This window comes from Gossypium hirsutum, chromosome D08 (assembly GCF_007990345.1).
Source record: "Gossypium hirsutum isolate 1008001.06 chromosome D08, Gossypium_hirsutum_v2.1, whole genome shotgun sequence".
Taxonomy (NCBI): domain Eukaryota; kingdom Viridiplantae; phylum Streptophyta; class Magnoliopsida; order Malvales; family Malvaceae; genus Gossypium; species Gossypium hirsutum.
Genome location: NC_053444.1, coordinates 46554838 through 46569423, shown reverse-complemented (window position 1 = coordinate 46569423; position 14586 = coordinate 46554838). Strand labels below are relative to the sequence as shown.

General features: G+C 32.5%; 1 long non-coding RNA gene and 1 pseudogene across 2 annotated transcripts; both read right to left on the bottom strand.

Moving 5' to 3' along the window:
* Positions 1-9922, bottom strand: part of LOC107910999 (mitogen-activated protein kinase homolog NTF6-like) — a 39592-nt pseudogene extending 29670 nt beyond the window's left edge.
* LOC107950413 (uncharacterized) lies at positions 1144-3452 on the bottom strand. Of its 2 annotated transcripts, XR_005916727.1 has the most exons (4): positions 3046-3452; positions 2021-2952; positions 1822-1939; positions 1144-1158 (listed from the first exon to the last, which is right to left on the bottom strand). It is a non-coding gene; the product is annotated as an uncharacterized lncRNA (long non-coding RNA). The 2 variants fall into 2 exon arrangements; XR_005916726.1 differs by lacking the exon at positions 1144-1158 and having other exon boundaries at positions 1533-1939.
* Positions 9923-14586: the final 4664 nt, after the last annotated feature.

The following is a 14586-nucleotide window of genomic DNA, read 5'->3' as shown; positions in this document are numbered from 1 at the left end:
GGTGCTAGCGAAATTAGTGATGGTGTATTGGAGGAAATTACAGAGATTAAATTAGAATTGAACATTGAAGCAGATAATGAGGAGCTTTATTGGGAACAAAGGGCAAGGGTGAACTGGCTTCGTATGGGTGACAGGAATACGGCATTTTTTCATAAAAGTGTGACACATCGCAGGAGGAAGAACATGATTAAGGGCTGGAAAATGAAGCTGGGGAATTGATCAATGATGAGCATGAAATCACGGTTTTGGCTATTAAGTACTTCAAAGATTTGTTTTCATCCAAACCAGTAACAAGCCATGATAGATTGTTTGAACCTTTTTTACCTTGCATCACAAACGAACACAACAGTATTTTAATGCAAGAATTTAAAGAAGAAGAAGTTGTGAGGGCAATAAAATCGATAGCACCTCTCAAGGCATCAGGGCGGGACGGATTCCCAGCAATTTTTTATAAAAATATTGGCATATTGTTGGACAGGGAGTTTCTAAATATTGCTTGGATATCCTTAATGGTCAAAGAAATGTTGAGGAGATTAATAATACGAACATAGTTCTTATCCCTAAAGAGAAGTCGCCAAAGTTTATGAACAAGTTCTGTCCCGTTAGTCTATGCAACGTGATTTACAAAATTGTTTCAAAAGTCCTCGTTTATCGCTTTCGACAAGTACTTGATTTATGTATTGAGGATACACAAGGAGCATTTGTTCCAGGGAGACAAATCACAGACAACATCCTTATAGCATACGAAGTACTGCATTCTTTGAAAAAGAAAAGAGGAGTGTCTAAAAGTTTCGCTCTAAAATTGGATATGAGCAATGCATATGACAGGGTTGAATGGAGTTTTTTTAGAAAAAATGATGCGCAGCATGGGTTTTTGTGAGGACTGGATTTTACTTATAATGAGATGTATTACCAGTGTTGCATACACAGTAGTGATTAATGGGAAGAATGGAGAAGAATTTCGGCCACAATGAGGGTTAAGACAAGGTGATCCATTAAGTCCATATTTATTTCTCATTTGTGCGGAAGGATTTTCGAGGCTGATTGCACTTGCAAAAAGGGAAGGAAATCTTATTGGAACAACGATGGGAAAAGGTAAAGTCCCAGTGTCACATTTGTTTTTTGCAGATGATAGTATACTGTTTGGAGAAGCTTCAGCTGAAAAAGCAAATTGAATGAAACGTGTGATTAAAGATTATGAAGAGGTTTCTGTGATTAAAGTTTATAAAGAGGTTTCTGGGCAATTGGTCAATTTTGAATAGTCTCTTATTTACTTTAGCGGTAATGTTGATTTGGGTAAACAAGATCAAGTGGGAAGGATTTTGGGAGTAAGAATTTCTAATAATCCAGAGAAATATTTGAGGTTGCCAACTATGGTGGGTCGTCGAAAAAAGCATGCTTTGTGGCCATTAAAGAGCGCTGTGCGAAATTATTGGATAATTGGAATGTGCGACTATTATCGGCTGGAGGAAAGGAGAGGAGGTATTGTTAAAATCTATTTTCCAAGCAATTCCGGTTTATGCAATGCAATGTTTTAAGTTACCAATTTCATTTTGTCAAGAACTCGAGAATTTAATGAGTAAATTCTGGTGGAGGAATTCTAAAACAAATAAAGGGATTCATTGGTGCAAATGGAAAGCTTTATGCATCCCCAAAGCGAAGGGAGGATTGGGTTTTAAAGATTTGTCAAAGTTTAATGTGGCCCTGTTAGCGAAGCAGGGATGGAAACTTTTCACACAACCTGATTGTTTGTTTGCACATGTTATGAAAGCCAAGTATTTTCCGAAGGGGGATTTTATGAGTGTAGGGTTAGGAGCTTACCCTTCGTATACCTGGCGAAGTATTCTGGGAGCTAGATATCTTCTCGAGGAAGGAGTGGGACGGCGAATTGATAACGGAGATTCAGTTGACATATGGAATGATAGGTGGCTTCCTGGACCTGGCAGTGTAGAGTTGAACATCAAAATATTGATATCAGATATTCTAAAGTATCGGATTTAATTAACAAGGAAGATTATACTTGGAAACAAGGTATTATTCGCACGCTGTTCGGAGAAGAGAAACTGCAGCATATAATTTCAATTCCGTTGGTGAGCAACAGGATACAGGATGTTCCAGTATGGCGTGGCGACAATACTGGGATATATACAGCTAAAAGTGGCTATAGATGGCTCATTACAGAGGGGGGTACAAGATTAAATAATGAAATCCCTACTACTTTCTTTACAAGGCTTTGGGAGCTCAAAATTCCAAGCAAAATACGAATTTTTCTATGGAGAATTGCTAATGACTTTCTACCTACTCTACATAATCTAAAAGCCCGGAATTTGGTTGTCAACACTTGGTGTCCGATGTGTCAAACTGAAGAGGAATTGGCGGATCACCTATTTAGACGTTGCTTATTCACGCAGCAAGTCTTGCGGGGTTTGGGAATGGCAGTCCCAACATGCAACAGAGAGAACAGTTGGAAGAAGTGGTTAGCAACAGAATTTGAAAACCAGAGCCTAGATACATGTAAAATTAGAGCTATTACATTTTGGGCAATCTGGCATAATCGTAATAAGCTTTATCATGATGGTGTACGAGAGTCAGTTACTGAAGTTGTGGGATTTATTAAGGCCTACTATGCAGAGACAAATGTTGAGAGGGAGAGATTAAAGAACTCATGTGACGTTGGACATTTAGTTTGGGAACCACCGGTTAATGACACCATAAAAATCAACTTTGACTCTTCCTTTAATCAAATAACAAAATGTTCTATCTCAGGGATCATAGCGCGAAACAAAGAAGGTCTAATAATGGCAGCGTATACCTACCCATGGGAAAATATTGCAGATCCAGTGATGGCTGAGGCGAGGGCGTGTCTACAAGCCGTTATTTTGGCTGAAGATATGGGGTTCCAGGAAGTTTGCATTGAAGGGGATGCGTTAACCATAATACGTAAACTGAACTCTGTGGATGAAGATAGATCGTGTATTAGCAGCTTGATTAAAGAAATTAAGGGAAGAAGTTATAGATTTAAAAGAATGTGTTTCAAGCATATACCTAGGGAGGCCAACAAAGCGGCTCATACGATGGCGAAAGAAGGAGGGCGCTACGAGCATCCTCGATTTTGGATAGAGGAAGCACCGCATGCAGTGGAGATTTTGATAAATCATGAGAGAAGAAACAACATTCATGGTGGTTAGAGGGAAAGGCAGAGTCCGGGTCTGTGATGTTTTTGAGCCCGATGAACTCGCATTTTAGAAAGAGATTGTGATCTTAGTAAGATACGATTTTGGGAGAAAATATGTCTCTAGTACGGCTTATAGACAGGTTTCATGCTCAACAGAAGTAGAAGAAGGAAGGAGAAGGGTTGTTTAGGCTTTTTTTCTTTCTTTTTTTGGCGTTTCAGGTGTCCTAGAGACAGCTTTTATTTTCAGTTTTGTTTTTCAAGGCACCGTTTGGGTGGCCATTCATTTTTTGACTTTTCATTTTATTGTTTTTAAGTCTGTAACAGGTGTTTCCTTCTCCTTTTATTTAATAGTATCAGCTGATCTCTTTTCAAAAAAAAATCCATGCACATATATATGCATTTTTTATAATATATTTACATATTTTTTTAGAAATTATTATAAGTTTTTTTTTGTTGTTTTGTATATTTCATTCATGTTTTATATATGTGTATATTATATATACGTATTTTAATATATGCATATGCATATTTTCAAAATTTACTTATAGGTCGTACTTATATATATATTGTAAATACATATACATATATAATTTATATTAAAGTATTTATTTCATGTCGTATATTAACATTTTGTTTTTTTTAAAAAGGAAAATATGTTTGATTTCATTAAAGCATTAAAACCATTTTTGTTCAAAATGTAATATTCGATATTTGAGATTTTTGAGAAGATTGAGCTCTAACGTATTGGGTTCCAACTTTTCTTGTTAACCCTAAATAATTGAGAATATTTTTTTTCAAAACGCATAAATAAAAATCATTTTCGGGAATCCAACATGTTGTGTCCTAATGTATTGAGTATGACATATTGTTTTCTTGAGATGAAATTTTTCCTATAAAAAAGGAATATTCAAAGTTTGAGAGTTTTGAGAAATTGTACTCTAACGTATTGAGTCTCGATTTCTTCATCTGACTTAAACAATCGAATATTCCCTAAATAAGAGGGTTTTAATTTGATTTATACGAGTTTTTAAATACAAGAATCATGTTTTAAAATCTTTTCAAACCTTTGACACAAAGACATTAAATAATCAATTTGGTACCGATTTTGGGCTTTGCGAGGGTGCTAACCCTTCCTCGTGCGTAACCGACTCCCGAACCTATTTTCTCAAAATTCATAGACCTAAAATAGTTTTCAAGGTGAACCGATCACACCTCAATAAAAGTTTGGTGGCGACTCCAATTTTCGTTTTCAAGTCGATAACTTATTTTTGTTTTTGAAAAAATGGTTTCGACAATTGAAATGGAAACAAAAGTTGGCAGAATACCTGCACTTTTTCACGCAAAGTACGAAAGAAAATAAATTGAATTTTTTCTATTCAATTGCCAGGCAAATCAAGGTGTATTTTTCAAGTCCACCATCCCACCTATTAATAAATAAATCATATGCTAAAATTAGGCTAGTCCCACCTACCCACTAATTACATGAAATAAATATCAGATTTCTTTTCTAATTTGGCTTTTACAAAGTCAAAAATCTGATCAACCACTAATTGTCTCCAAATTTCTGATTCGACCCCTCTTCAATTGCTCATCTTCAATTTAATCCTTTTCTGCTTATTTTCGAATTAAAGGATTTGAATTTCGTTCCTGGAAAGATTTAAACTTAAAATTCACCAATTAACATAAATTAATTCAAGAACAAGTTGATTTGAGTACGTAAAATATGCAAAATAAATATGTTATCAAATTCCTTTACTTAGCCTATGCTTGTCCTTAAGCATACTGTACGTTCCTTCATTAGAAATTATTCAGTAACTTATTAAAAATCAAGCCTCTTTTCCACAACTATGATCAATACAAAAAATTTAGGTGAAAAAATGAATAAGTGCTCAAATACTTAGTTTGATCAACAAGTGTCCATAAAACTCAAACATGCAAATTAAATCATTTCACTAAATTGAGTTTAAACCAAAATTTGCAAGGTATTATTCTTAATTAATTTGTGTAGTAAATTTGGGACATAGTCAAACCTTTTTATGTGAATTAGGATGACAATCAAAGCACCCTACTCCGGTTACTTAATTTGATATGTCACCAAACAAACTATTTGTCCCTACTCATGGCAGCTTAGTTAGCAGAATGCTTGTAAGTTTTTGGTTCGTCACTTGAACCTTATTACGCGAGATGAGATAACAGCCCAAGCACCTCATCCCGGTTACTAAATTCGGTCACTTTTCTGAAATCTTCACTCATAACTTGAGCTATTAGCGGAGAAGTATTTCTTCTATCTCTTTTTTGTTTTTTTTAATTTATTTATTTACTTACAAGCAAATACAATATTCTTACCAATCAATTATAAACAACCAATTTTCATGAAACAATCTAATTACATATATCAACTTTAAAACACACATGCCGATTAAACTAGATATTTGAACACTTTAATTCAAGAATCACCCAACTATCTAAATTGACTAAATAATGAAATTAGAGGCTCAATGTTAAACAAATTAATGAATAATCCAGCATAGGAACTAATATATGCGAAAGAGAAACATGCAGTAAAAGAGATTCAAACATGCATACTTACTAACCCAATCCCCCACTTAACCTATGATTGTCCTCAAGTATATTTTATATGAATCAAGTATAGTAAAGAGAAAGTTTAAGTATACTCCCCATGTGTATCTAACGTGCTTGCCGGCATTGAAAGTGACTACTTTGCAAGATGTCGAGAATCATGGAGACTTGGGTTTCTATTGTGTCAAGTCAAGCTTCGATCCAGCTTAAACGTGCCTCTATCGATGAATGAGGTTGCTCTTCTTGCTCCTTAGTAGTGAAATTGGGACGTTGCCAAAAGGCCCTATTACTGCGAGCTGTTCATGTACCTAGAGGAACAAAATAATATGCAGTAGGGGTGCCGGCAAGAAAACTCATAGAATCCAAACAATACTCATCTAGATTATCCATAATATATGCACATGTTTAGGACGGTAAATCGACTTTAGAGGGAAAAAGTTGAGAGGTTAAATTTGTAATATATAGGCCAAGTATTAGTGGTCGATTAGAGCGTAAAATAGTATGAAAATTTCGTGAAAACCAATATCCTAAATTAACTTTAAATCCAGAATGCATACACCACAAGAAGAACAATTATGTTTTAGTTAAAATAGACGACGAATCATTTCGACCTGAATAGCTTTTAGCTAAAAATCGATGAATATATCTCAAAACGGGTTCATGCACCAACAAGTCCTTAAAGGTCTTAAGATTATAAAGCAATAACATCACATTAATGAAATATTTTCAAATGAATTCTAACCAATAGCATCAAAATAGTTCAATATAGCATCACATATATTTAACATATCAAGGGTGTAAAGATCAATTTGCTTCCACATCGGGAGTGGACGTTGTTTAATATTGTCATATCTTGCACGATGCTTTGGGGTTGTAAAGTTTAAAGACCCTCATACTCGTCCTTCGGTGGGAGTAGTGTAGGTACGGCCTCGCCTATTACGTTGACCGTCTCGAGATGGTTGAACATTTTCGTTAGGCGGCCGGGTGGTGGACTTGAATTTCCAGCAGCATCAGTACTGCTATGTGGAGGCGTCACTAGCACATCAATTGGTTGTCAATGTGTTCGAGTGGAGGACAACCTTATTTGACACTAAGAAACATACTCGTTTCTAGTTGAAGGACCTTCGCCATGGTCGTTATAGGTCCCTGCCTCATCCGAACAACCTGCATAGTATGTTAGTAAAGGTAAAATAGGTTTTAAGTTATGAATCAACCTGTTGTACGAGCATTCTGTCTTAATTGAAATTGGGCTTCATTGGCGACAATTCCTAATAAGCACGACTGTTCGTCTTGTAGGGGCAGAGATGGTTTCGAGTTGTCATCGTCTAAATCGACGACTGGAGAAGCTGAAAATTATTTTTGTCCACGATTAAAGGAAGTTGAGAACCTGTTGGCTACTTGGTTCCTTGTTCGAACCATGGAACGTGTTCGTGCTCAAAATCAATGTCGATTATTTTATAGTGGCTCGAGGCAGTGAACGGTGGCGGGACAGTGGTGTTGGCTTACGATGGCGGAGAACAGCGTTTAGGTAGTGGTTGTGGTGAACGTAAATGTGTTGGAAAGGTAGCATTATGGTGGGAGTTCTAAATGTAGTTTCATAGTGGTTTGGAGGGGTCAGTAGCTATGTTGAAAAATAAAAGAAGAAATAGGAATAGGAAATGTAAATGGTGGAGTTTTGGGGAAAGAGAAGAGAGCCGGTCGGTGAAGAAAGAAACAACGAGACCACGTCGGCTTTGTGAGGTCTAAGATCGATGGTTGAGTTGTTCGACGATGGTGGCGACCGGTAAATAAAGTTGGGGAAGAAGAAGAAGAAAGAAGGAAAAAGAAAAAAGAAAAAAGAAAAAAAGAAAAGGGAATGTTGGGATGGTGCTCGGTGCCAAGAACGAATTGGCGACTGGTCGACGTGGCAGTGGTGTTAGGCGATGGTGGTGATGTGATGGTGTTAATGGGGTTAGGGATTTTTTTGAGAAGAGAAAAAGAAGAAAAAGAAAGGGAGCGAAAGGGTTGAGGGCTTAAGGGTTTTCTTTTTCTTTTTTTATTTTTAGCTGGTTTGGGACTTTTTTTCCACTTTTTTTCTTTCTTTTTTTTTCTTAGGTCATTATTGTTCGTTTGGCCCATTTTCTTTTTCTTTTTTTTTGGGGGGTTTAGTTGGGCTTGTTTGGGTTTTGGGTAATTGGGTTTGTTTTGGGTTTTGGGTTAGCATTAGGTATGAGATAAGTAGGTTAAGTTGTTTTGGGTTTTAGGGTTATTATTTGGGTTAATGTATTGGTTATTATTTGTAGGAAAATAGATGAAAGCACTTAACATGGTGCGCCCATGCCACGACCGGTATCTGATTTTCGAAAAATTGACAATCTCTGCCACATTCCTAAAAAATAACACATTAAATGGATTAAATAATAATTTATTTTATTTCCAACCTAAATTAAACTAAAATTAAAAATTAAAAAAATTAAAATAAATGTGGGTTGCCTCCCAAAAAGCGCTTTTTTTAACGTCGTTAGTTCGACGATCTAGAAGTTTATTCAATCGGCTCTTCGAGGATTAATTCCTCAACCATGTGTACTTGAAAATTTTCGTAGAAAGGCTTCAATCGTTTTCCATTGACTTTGAAGATTTTTTTTCGGATTCTTCACTTTTGACTTCAATTGTATCATACAAAAATATTTGGGTAATAACAAAAGGCCCTAACGACTTAGTTTGGAGCTTACCTGCACAGGTTCTTAGTGTAGGGTCATAAAGTAATACTTTCTGCCCTACCACAAATTGTTTACGACTTATTTTTTGATCATGGTATGCCTTGATTTTATCCTTATAAATTTGGGCACTTTTATACGCTTATCGTCGAATTTCCTCAAGTTCTTGAATATGTAATTTATGATACTTACTCGTAGCCTTTAGCTCCATGTTGCATTACTTAATCGCCCAAAATCCATTGTGTTCTAATTCTAAAGGAAGATGACATGGTTTACCAAATATAAGTCAATAAGAAGCCATACCTATGGGTCTCTTATAAGCTGTATGGTACGCCCACAGCGCATCATTTAGTTGCAAACTCTAAAATTTCCGATCTAGCTTAACGGTCTTTTCCAAAATCAATTTGATCTCTCGATTTGATACTTTCGCTTGACTATTTGATTGAGGGTGATAAGCCGTAGCAACTCGTTGCACTATCCTATATTTTTTCAAAAGTGTGTCGATTACCTTATTGTAGAAATGCGTTCCCCGATCGCTGATCAATGCTCACGGTATGCCAAATCTAGAAAAAAATATAACTCTTTAGAAAAATCCACTACAGTTTTGGCATCAGCACGACGGGTGGCTCTAGCTTCTACCTATTTTGATACATAGTCAACTGCAAGTAAAATATAAATGGTACCGAATGATGAGACAAAAGGCCCTATAAAGTCAATGCCCCATACGTCAAAAATTTCACATCCATGTATAGGTGTTACAGGATTTTCATTATTTTGGCTCAAATTTCCTACCTTTTGACATTTTCCACAAGTTTTACATAAACCATATGCTAAAGTTAGGCTAGTCTCACCTACCCACTAATTACATGAAATAAATATAAGATTTCTTTTCTAATTTTAACTTTTACAAAGTCAAAAATCTGGTCAGCCCCTAAATGTCTCCAAATTTCTGATTCGACCCCTCTTCAATTACTCATCCTTCAATTTAATCATTTTTTGCTTGTTTTTGAATTAAAGCATCCGAATTTCGTTCCTGATAAAATTTAAACATAAAATTCACCAATTAGAAGAAATTAATTCAAAAACAAGTTGATTTGAGTACGTAAAATATGCAAAATAAATATGCTATCAAACTTAAATCAGAATGGCAAAAAATGTCAGAAATTTCATCATTGTAAAATTGTAAGAGTTAGAAAGTTTGTTTGAAGTAGTTTATGAGTGAAGTTTAATTTTGTAAAATACAGAAACTAAATACTTAAATAGGACAGTCAAAGGTTTGGTCAAGTTATGCATGGTTTGTGACATTCGATACCTGAACTTGTGGATTGGGTCGGGTATAGAGTGTTACATGAATAGTAAGAACATACTTGAAAAAGACTTCGAAGATGTTACCTAAGATGTTGTAACGAACATATCTGCCAACATAGGTTGGGGTTCCTCTAAGATCAATCATCGTTCCTTCATTCTCCATATTATTTTATCACTTCCCTTGGAACGAAAATAGTGGTGCAAAAAGAAAGGAAAAGAAATGTGTGCTTTTATGGAAGAAAAAAAAAAAGCAAGCAATGGAAGTTGGGTGAAAGGGGCTGTCGGGTTGAGTGAGGAAGGTTTCAAAATGGTGAGGATAAAATTGAAACATTTGGGGCTAATTACTTGCTCCATACGCCTTGAATCACCAATTTAGTGGGGAGGGCAAGGAATAGCTATACTCCCTCATCTTTGAATAAGCTCATATTCAACACGGGCTGTAATAGGTAATTACGGTCAACCAAACAATGGTTTGGTGGTGGGCCTGCTGAATTGGGCTATAATGCATTCATACTCTCCTGAACCAAACATGTTGTAAGTATCTAAGTTTGAGTCCCACTATATGCAATTGTGATATGTTGGTCTTTAATCTCACCATGTGGGTATGTCATGGGTAGATTTTACTAGGTCCTTTTTATTTTTTTGTCTGTTGTGCTTTGTATTGGTTTATATATATTACAATATAATTAGAATTCAGGCTATTCATAGATAAAATAAACACTCACTAATAAGCCACAACTTGAGGGTTTTGCTTTGTATTGGTTTGGTTCTATATTATAGTTGCTCATATTTGTTTTTGTGCTTGTAATGTACTTTTGAATCTTATTTACAATAGTAAAATTTATAATATCAAATTAAAAGCTAAGTTAATTGGACTTTGATTTAATCTCTTAAAATAATTTATCTAAAAACTATTTAAAAAATTAATAAAAATATATATTTAAATAAGTATAAATGAACCAAAATATAAAAAAAAAATATTTTTTTTGTCATAAATAAAAAAATAAGAAAATTCAAATGTTTTTTCTATTCATGATATTTGAATTTTTTTATTGAATCAAAATGGTTAAAGATATTTCTAATTATATCGCTAGTTAAATTAATTGAATCTTTAATTTCCGGTTCAACCGGTGGATCTAATCCAACTTTTTAAAAACCTTACATTTAACATTATATATGGTATTTTTGTATTTAATAAAAAATACTTATTATATATCAAAGAAATAAAAAGTCATATCATTAATGATCACAAATAATGAGCGCTACATTAAAATTTACAGCTCCAATCTCTAACCCTGGTTTACTTTTCTAGCATTTCGTGTAACATTTAAATCTCTTTTAATCAAGTTTTAATTAGGAATTTTAATTTCTTTTTCTAAAGTATTTCCAGGTTAAATTATGGTTTAAAAAATAAATGTATCGATATCTTATTTATAAGTTTTAGAATACGTACTAAATTATTATTCTATAACAACCCATTTCTTTAATGTGTCAGAATAGTGGTTTTGGGACCACAAAACTAAAGTGCAAATCCGTCAATATTTTTATTTAAAATTTACAAATATTATATGGTGTAATAATAAAATTTGATTTAATAATTTTTGGTTAAATGTAAGAACAATTAGGTTCAAGTGGTAAGACTCTAAGGTCAAGTAGTTTTAGGAAATAAGGTATCGAAACCTTATTTCTATAAACCGAGCCATAAATATTTTTATAAATATTTTCGGATTGTTATAAATGTTGCATTAAAGTTTCGTTAAAAAATTTTAATATTTCGATAGTTAATTAATTAAAAAGGACTAAATCGTAAAAACTAAAAAAATTAATTGCTATTAGTTTAAATGTGTTAATTTATTAAATAATCATAATTGGATGGCCTTAATGGATAATTTACCCATACCTAAGATGGTGGGACGGTTTTAAGCTTTAAAATCTTTTAATTTTATATGTTTTATAAGATAATTCATTATTATAATAATAAAGGTTAAAATATATGAAACAAAAGGTTGTCTTCCTAATTTATTCTCTTTTACATTCACCGAAAGCCATTGTTGGTGATTTTGAAGCTTCGGCCAAGCTTTGCATGTGAGTCCGTTTTTCACCTGTTTCTAATAATTTTTATGTTTTTGAGATCGTTGTAACTAGGTCCAGCTAGTTCGTACCTTTGTTTTTGAAACTATTAAAGATTTTGAATATTGCCATTGTTGAATTTTTGTAAATTTTTTAAACTTTTTTCTTAATGTTTTAAATGTTTTTGATTTAGTCCCAAATCATTTCTAAAGTGTTTCTAGGGCCTCGAGGGCTTTAAAAGGGAACAATATACATGTGTATGAATGAATTATACTATGGTTAATGAAATGTTTGGAAATGTATGTTCTTATGTTACGGTTTGGTGGTAATGCTCCTTAACCCTATTCCAACGACAGATACGGGTTAGGGATGTTACTTATTCTTTTTTAGCTTCAAAGTCTTCATAAATTAGAACTTTGAAACACATGTATCGGAATGCATCATAATTTATTCTATTTTATATTTAATTTAATTTTTTTCAATTTAGTCATCTCTCTTAATTATACTATATTTTTCATTTACTTAATCTATTCTTAATCATATTCTTTTCCATATATAATTCACTTCACCTTAATATTTTTACTTAACTATTTTTTAATTAAATAATTTCTCAAAACTTTCATTTAACCACTTATGTAATTATTTTGCTCATTTAATATTACAAAATTTACAGAACAATCCATAAAATTCTAGTTTTGCAGTTTTATAATTTGGTCCCTGAAGGTCAATTGCTACTGTTTTATGATTTTAGTCCCTGAAAAAAAATCTATTTCTTCCAAAAACATCCCAGAATTCCCAGGTTTTTATAAGTCAATCCCTTTATCTCAAATTTCCAAATTTTAAAATATTTACAATTTAGTCCCTATAACATCAATTCTTATCACATAATGTTCTCTTTTCTAATTTTAAAAAAAAAACTATACATAACAATTAAGATATTAAAATTTCAGATTTTCACATTTCAACTCTTAAATTTTGAACTTTAATGAATTTCTTGATTTAGTCCTTTTAATCTAAAACATGCTAGTTTAAGTACAATTTGTCCAGTACTTTAAATATCATATTCTTATAGTCTTATCATAAAAGCCCAAGATTTAATATCTCTATTTAAATCCTTAATTTCAGAATTTTTTAAATTTAAAATTTAGTCCTTCAATTTTTATCAAACTAATCACATTAACAAATAATTTTTCAACTTACTCATCCAAATAATATTCAAAATAAATATCTAACACTTTCAACATCACAAATACACAATTCGTTATTCACACTAATAAATTTTGAATTATAAATTTTCATAATTAAACCACTCACACTTTCTTTTAATTATTCACTTAAAATCATCCATCATTCTCTTCATACATAAACATAATATTTTCTTTACTTAGAACATAGAAAATAATTACACAAAATTAATTGTTACAATATCTCATCAAATTAAACACTCAAATAAATATAACATAATAATTTAAACCACTTACCTTAATTTCTTCACATTCCCATGCTTTCTCACATTTCCATCTTCATCTTCAAGCTTGGATACCTTGAGTTCCTAATTTCTCTTAACTTCATTTCCAACTCCAATTTATTTCTTCCAAAATGACAATCAAACTCTCTAGGATCTCTACTTCACTTTCCTTTTCGGTGGCTATGGAAATTTTCATAAATTTTGGATGAAAATGGTGGATTTAATGAAAAATGACTAAATTACATAAAGTGCAAACTTTCTTTCTTCTCCCTCTTATGGATGTTGGGAGCTTTGTGAAAGTATAAATAATTTCCTTCACACTTTCTTTATAATTATCATATATATATTAAAATAATAAAATATTATTTAAAATAATAAAATTATAAAATCTCACCAACATGACCATTTTGCCATTGAAACTTTTTAATATTTAGAATTTGTCCATTCACATATTTGGCAAAATTAAAACTTTAGTCCCTAGACTTTTTCCACTTTCTTACTTCGAAACCTTAACTTTTGAGTATTTATGATTTGGCCCCATTCCTTTTCACTTCTTTATGATTCATTCCTTGCTTCAAATCATTATCTCACAACATCTTACTTGTTTTAATTTCCTTCAATACTCAATACTTTTTTCTACTAACACTGATAATTCACATTTTATTTACTCTAAGAAATCTTAACACATATATTCTCGAGTTTATACTTCTTACAACCTAGGGGCCTTTAGGGATGTTACAAGGGGATGTTTAGATTAGATAATCGTTACTAAGGAATTGTAAGATCCCATTATCATATTACTATATTTGGTTCAACATTTTTTTATCGGGTTATTATCATGGGAAGAAAATATAAGATTTCATCGTCACATTATTATATCGATTTAAATTTTTTTATCATTTTTAAAATCGGTGATATGATATTACCATGTTTGGATCATTAAGCTCACATTACCATCATCAAATTACTATGTTTCCTTCAACAATTTTCTTGTAGACCGATAATATGATATTGTTAACAATGTCCAAACTCAATAATATAAGAGTAATTCCAATACTATTATTTTTTACATGAAAATGAAAGGTTTGAGTAAATATATTCTCAATTTTTAATGACTTTGTCCAATTTATTCTTAAATCATAATAGAATAATAATTATTAAATCGAACTCAAAATTTGATTATTGTCTCATTAATAAACTCTATTTATCATTATTAAAATGATTATATGATATTTTGTAGATAAAATTTTTAGATTCTACAAATTGAATTTAAATGATAACACATACTC